This window comes from Cebus imitator, unplaced genomic scaffold (assembly GCF_001604975.1).
Source record: "Cebus imitator isolate Cc_AM_T3 unplaced genomic scaffold, Cebus_imitator-1.0 Scaffold79, whole genome shotgun sequence".
Classification (NCBI taxonomy): Eukaryota; Metazoa; Chordata; class Mammalia; order Primates; family Cebidae; genus Cebus; species Cebus imitator.
In genome coordinates this window covers 3,034,461-3,041,018 of record NW_016107394.1, presented here as the reverse complement: position 1 = coordinate 3,041,018, position 6,558 = coordinate 3,034,461, and the positions used below count along the sequence as shown (strand labels likewise).

Sequence of the window (6,558 nt, the reverse complement as noted above, 5' to 3'; positions counted from 1 at the left end):
GCATGGTGGCACGTGCCTGTAATCCCAGCTACTCAGGAGGCTGAGGCAGGAGAATTGCCTGAACCCAGGAGGCAGAGATTGCGGTGAGCCGAGATTGTGCCATTGCACTCCAGCCTGGGTAACGAGAGCGAAACTCCGTCTCAAAAAAAAAAAAAAACCACAATGAGATACATCTATTAGAATGGCTAATATTAAAAAGCCTGACCATACCAAGTGTTGGTGAGAATATGGAGCAACCAGAACTCTCACACATTGCTGGTGGGAATGCATAATAGGGGAACCACTTCTTAAAAAGTAAAACACAAACTGCCATATAACCCAGCCACTCCACTTCTAGCTATTTACTCAAGATAAATAAAAGCATATGTCCAAAGACTTATACAGAAATGTTCAAGGCAGCTTTATTTGTAATAGCCTTAAACAGGAAACAACCCAAATGTCCATCAACAGGTGAATGTATAAACAAACTGTGGCATAGACATACAACGGAATACTACTCAGCAAAAAGCAATGAACTGGTGGATAACTTCTGGAATGGTGGCATGAGCAGCTCTGCAAACCTTCCAGACCTTCTCCCCAGCAGAACAAGTAAAACTGCTAAAAAATTATACATACATAATTATCTATTTATATCTACATTAATATCAAGATAGATGTATGTTCCTGGGAATTTTCCTAAGGGTCTACAGCAGATGAAGGAACATTTATTCAAGAAAATCTACTTAATTTCAGTAAGAATAGTAAGAGTCTGGGACATCTGAGCTAGAACTCACTCCTTCCCTGGCCCCCTGCACCTCCAGCTCAGCATGATGTCAGCTCCACTCCAGACAGGTGAAGCCAAGAATGCAGAGCTCTTTCTTCTCCCAGATTCTAATCCTCTCAGCTCTGTTGCTGGAAAAATCTGTTAGCCACCTGCAAAAGAGTAAATATGCAAAAATTAACTCAAAATGGATCAAAGACCTAAATGTAAAAGCTAAAACTATAAACCTCTTAGAAGAAAACATAGGGGTGAGTCTTCATGCCCTTGGATTTGGCAATGTATGTTATTATAACTATTGTTTTCTTTGAGACAGAGTCTTGCTCTGTCACCCAGGCTGGAGTGCAGTAGTTCGATCTCAGTTTACTGCAACCTTCACCTCCCAGGTTCAAGCGATTCTCGTGTCTCAGCCTCCCAAGTAGCTGGGATTACAGGTATGCGCCACCACACCCAGCTAATTTTTGTATTTTTATCAGAGACAGGGTTTCACCATGTTGGCCAGGCTAGTTTCAAACTCCTGACCTCAAGTTATCCACTCACCTTAGCCTCCCAAAGTGCTGGGATTACATATAGGCATAAGCTACTGCACCTGGCGTGGCAATGTATTCTTAGAACAACAAAAGCACAATCGACAACAAGAATGGGGGATTTGTAAATCATATATCGGATAAAGAATTTGTATCTAAAATATATAAAGCATGGTTAAAGTCTGGGGGCTGTGGCTGGCTCACATTTGTAATCCCAGCACTTAGGGAGGTCAAGGCAGGTGGATCACCTGAGGCTATGAGTTCAAGACCAGCCTAAGCAATATAATGAAACCCCATCTCTACAAAAAATAAATTAGCTGGGCATGGTGGCATGTGCCTATAGTCCCAACTACTCAGGAGGCTGAGGCAGAAGGATCACTTGAGCCCAGGAGGTCAAAGCTGCAATGAGTAGTGACTGTGCCACTGCACTCCAGCCTGACAAAGCAGAACCCTGTCTCAAAAAATTAAATAAAAATAAATAAATAAATAAATAAATAAAACAAATGAGAAAAGCATTCACTCGCTATTAAAAGTACAGTGTTAGCTTTAGGTTTTTTGTGTTGTTTAGTTTTGGCTTTTATTTTTTACTTTTTTTCTTTGTTGAGACAGGATCTCACTCTGTCACCCCAGCTGGAGTACAGTGGTGTGATCTTGGCTCACTGCAGCCTTGAACTCCCAGGCTCAGGCGATCCTCCCGCCTTGGCCTCCTGAATAGCTGGGACCACCATGCCCAGATAATTTTTGTATTTTTATTAGAGACTGGGTTTTGCCACGTTGCCTAGGCTGGTCTTGAACACCTGGGCTCAAGCAATCTGCCTGCCTCAGCCTGCCTGGGATTATAGGCATGAGCCACTGCACCCGGCCCTAGTTCAAATTTTATTTATTTATTTATTTAATGGAGACAGGGTTTCACCATGTTGGCCAGGCTGGTCTCAAACTCCTGACGTCAGGTGATCTGCCTGCCTCGGCCTCCCAAAGTGCTGGGATTATAGGCGTGAGCCACCACGCCCAGCCTCTAGTTCAAATTTTCTTTTTTTTTTTTTTTTTTTGAGACGGAGTTTTGCTCATGTTACCCAGGCTGGAGTGCAATGGCGCGATCTCGGCTCACCGCAACCTCCGCCTCCTGGGTTCAGGCAATTCTCCTGCCTCAGCCTCCTGAGTAGCTGGGATTACAGGCACGTGCCACCATGCCCAGCTAATTTTTTGTATTTTTAGTAGAGACGGGGTTTCACCATGTTGACCAGGATGGTCTCGATCTCTTGACCTCGTGATCCACCCACCTCGGCCTCCCAAAGTGCTGGGATTACAGGCTTGAGCCACCGTGCCCGGCCCTCTAGTTCAAATTTTTAAAAATGACACAGCGGGCCAGGCGCGGTGGCTCACGCCTATAATCCCAGCACTTTGGGAGGCCGAGACGAGTGGATCATGAGGTCAAGAGATCAAGACCATCCTGGTCAACATGGTGAAACCCAGTCTCTACTAAAAATACAAAAATTAGCTGGGCATGGTGGCGCATACCTGTAGTCCCAGCTACTCAGGAGGCTGAGGCAGGAGAACTGCTTGAACCCAGGAGGCAGAGGTTGTGGTGAGCCGAGATCGCGCCATTGCACTCCAGCCTGGGTAACAAAGAGGGAAACTCCGTCTCAAAGAAAAAAAAAAAAATGACACAACAATTAAGCAAATAAGGCAAAACATTAATTGTTGAGTCTAGAAGAGCATATGGGTGCTCATTTACTTGTTAAACACTCTTTTCCTTTGTATTTGAACATTTTCTTTTAAAAAAAAATCACAGGGAGACCAGGCGTGGTGGCTCACACCTGTAATCCCAGCACTTTGGGAGGCCGAGGTGGATCATTTGAGGTCAGGAGTTCGAGACCAGCCTTGCCAACATGGTGAAACCCTGTCTCTACTAAAAATACAAAAATTAGCTACTCAGGAGGCTGAGGCAGGAGAATCACTTGAGCCTGGGAAGTGGAGGTTGTGGTGAGCTGAGATTGCACCAATGCACTCCAGTCTGGGTGACAAAGCGAGACCCTGTCTCAAAAAAGAAAGAAAAATCAGAAGAAAACATGAACAATCAATCATTTGCTGGATACACAACAGAGCTTCTCTGGGTTCAGGGAAGGTAGAAGGAAGCCTGAAGCCTGGGGGTTGGGCATCCCACGTGGGACCAAGATCTGGACCCCTCGAGCTTCCCCCTGGAAGGAATATGCCCACGGGGATTGGCAAGGGGGAGGAGCCCCTTTTCCTGACATCAACCCTTGCCAGCAAGGTGCAAATGAGTGGTTTTCTATGTATTTTCTCATTTAATCCTGACCACATCCCATGAGGCAGGTACCATTATTATCCCCATCAGCTGAGGAACCTGAATCTAGAGTTAAATAACTACTTAAAGATCCTTCTGCAATCTAAGAGGTGGGCCTGGGCTTCTTGGAGTCCAGGGAAGTCATATGTTTTTATCCCCTCAGATCAGCCTGTGGGGAGCCTGACCTAGCCGCTTCCCCGGGGGAAGAGAGGAGGCTTTCAGGAATCAGGAACTCCACTAGGTAACCAGACCCAAAGGGAATGGGGTTGGAGTTTGAGGTAGGAGCTCTGTACCTGCCCAGACATTGAAGGTCAAGAAAGGAGGTAGGTGTGGGGCAGGGAAATTCAGACTAGGTCTGTTGGCCACAGGTACCCAGGGTTGTGACATTTCAGACCTCATATTCTGGCACTTCCTCTGCTGTCCCCCTCCTCTCCACATCTGTCAACTTCAAGCTTATACACACAAACTGCCTCTTCCACGCCTTTGCACAGGCTGTTTCCTGAGCCTGGAATGTCCACTGCTCACAAGATGAATTACTAACATTCTTTGAGACCCAGCTCCAAGTCCCTGGGTCTGAGCTCCCTCCCCCACCCTACTTTTTTCTATTAGATCATAACTGATTCCTTGAGGGTCCCCAGATCTGCACAGGACCTGGCCCAGGAGACAATGAGAGTCATATTGATGACAATGCCTCTCTTTCTTGGCCCTGTGGTACTCAGGGACTCCCCTCTGCCCCAGACTTTCTGCTGTCACAGCCTCCTCATCCTAAATGGTCACTTTTTGATGTCTTCTCCCCTCACATCTGGGGTCACAGTCACTTCTATATCCCCAGCCAATGGCATAGGGCGGCTCAGAGGTCCCACAGCGAGTGAAGGTTTGTGGTGGCATCTCTAGTGGGACTCATGTCACATCAACTGGGCACCAGATGGCGCTGTCAGCCCAAGTAAGGGTTGGGAACCCCAGGCCCCGAGCCTCTGGCTCTGGTACAGCCTGGCACACAGAGATGGGGCGGAGTTGTCAAAGCCCCAAATTCCAGAACTGCTTCTCCTCACCCCAACCAATGCGCTCATTCCTGATTTAAAAGCTTAGGATGTCAGGAATGAATTGGCAGTGGAAAGCCTTCAGTCCCCAAATGCAGAGAGGAATAGCGACCTTCAACGAGGCTGCACAGCTGAACCAAAAGAGCCCAGATCTGAGGGGTCTAGGGGCGCAAGCGGCCAGCTAAGCATCAGTCATTTCCTCCAGACTCTGCCACAAAGGACTGTGTAATGGTACAGCCCCTTCACTTCTCCAAGTCTAAATCCTACTGCCTCATGTTGGTAGCAAGAGCTGAGACAATGGCCCGAGTGCCGGGTTCTGGTCCTGATTCTGGTTCTTGTGTGCCTGTGCCTACTCCCTTGTGCCTAAGGGACTCTGACTGTTAAATGAGGGCTGGACCCAAGAGCTCTGAGCTGCCAGGACTCCAAGTTCCTCACTGGGTAGGAGAGGCCTGTGTGTGGGGCCAGTCAGTATCTTGGCCAAGGACAGGCTGCTCTGGGAGCCGCCAGACAGGAAACGTTTTCCGGGAGCCGGAAGGGCTGGCAGAATCCAGAGCCAGGCTGAGCAACCACAATGGACCCTTGTGTGGAGGTTTAGCTTGGACGCACCCACAGGTCCAGGCCCTGGGCTGGGGTGGACCCTGCTTTCTGATCTGCTTCCAGACCCAGCTCCTGAAGAGCCCAGCCTAGGTCTAGAGACAGGAGCAGAAGATGGACTCATGCTCCAGCTCCAGTGTGATGCTCACAGGCTTGGTGCCAGTATCTGAATCTCCAGCATCAGGCTTTCTGGAATACTCTTGCTTAAATAATCTTACATAAAATTCAACACCCAGCTTTCCAACCAGGAGGGAGTATCAAGAGGGCAGGGAACAGGTCTTCTCCTCCTCAAGCCAACTCAGAGAGCTCCGGACAGACAGTTAGACCAGCCTGGTTTGGTGAGGATCCCTGGCTGGGGGGTCCATCTGGGACACCTGGGCTCTAGTCCTGGCAGAGCCTCAGTTTCCTCCTTTGTTCATGGGAGGCAAGGAAGATTATAATACTCATTTAAGGGGACACAGACACTGTGGAGGTGGGGGGGGGGCTTCAAAAAGATCTACATAACCCCCCACCCTGCCCTGTCTCAGGAAGGACTCCACCCAAACCAATCCAGGTAGGCCCGACTCATCCTCCCTTCTTCCTGCTCCTCCTGGATTCCTGCCTGAGGCTCCGAGCTGCCTCTGAAGCATCCCTCGGGAAGCCCTTCCAGACACCCTGTGGGCTGTAGCAGTTTCCTCTTCTCTGGCTCTATGGTCTTATATCCATCGCTCCTCAGGGAATGGGGTCCTGCCGGCCTAATGCTCATGGTCATCTCAGAAGCTGCTGCTGGGGTTCGTGATATCACCCAGCTCCACAGGGAATGCTACATCAGCCACCTCTGTGAGGTCCAGCAAACTGTCCTAAGCATGGAAGGAGATGCACATAAAGGGTCTGCATGTAAACTCTACCGCACGTGGAAAGCACTGGACTAGGATGAAGTGCTAATATTTACAAGATGGAAATCAAAACAGAAATGCAAGACTTTGTACTTGGATGGAACAAAAAAAAAAAGGTTGAGGTCTGAAATGAAAGGAATGCAGTGGGATGTGGCCAGCACAGAGGTAGATTTGATGTCTGGCTGTGTTAGCAGAGGCAGAAAGCCTCTAGACCCATCCAAACCTGCTCTCACAGCCTCATGCCTGTCTCTAGAAGCAGCCCCTTCAGCGCTGAGACTGCCTTTTGCACACAGAGCTAAGACTAGCCTCTGGCGACAACCCTATAATCTCCCTTGAGGCCCAAAGGCAGCTGCCCCATGGCCTTGAGATTGCCCTATTAAGCTGGGAGGACAGCGGCTCTGGTCTTCTCTGCTCTGGGTCTGACACCACCTGGCCAGGGCTGACAGCCCTGAAGCCATTT

The 6,558-nt window shown here is 48.8% G+C and overlaps 2 long non-coding RNA genes across 2 annotated transcripts in view; one reads left to right on the top strand and one right to left on the bottom strand.

Moving 5' to 3' along the window:
* LOC119471943 overlaps positions 1-6,558 on the bottom strand; it is a 43,029-nt gene that overhangs the window by 2,268 nt on the left and 34,203 nt on the right. Inside the window, exon 3 of the long non-coding RNA XR_005201041.1 lies at positions 774-912. This is a non-coding gene — a long non-coding RNA (uncharacterized LOC119471943). The remainder of the gene's footprint in view (positions 1-773; positions 913-6,558) is intronic.
* The window catches only part of LOC119471945, a 27,311-nt gene that overhangs the window by 1,233 nt on the left and 19,520 nt on the right, over positions 1-6,558 (top strand). The gene's annotated exons all lie outside the window — the stretch shown is intronic.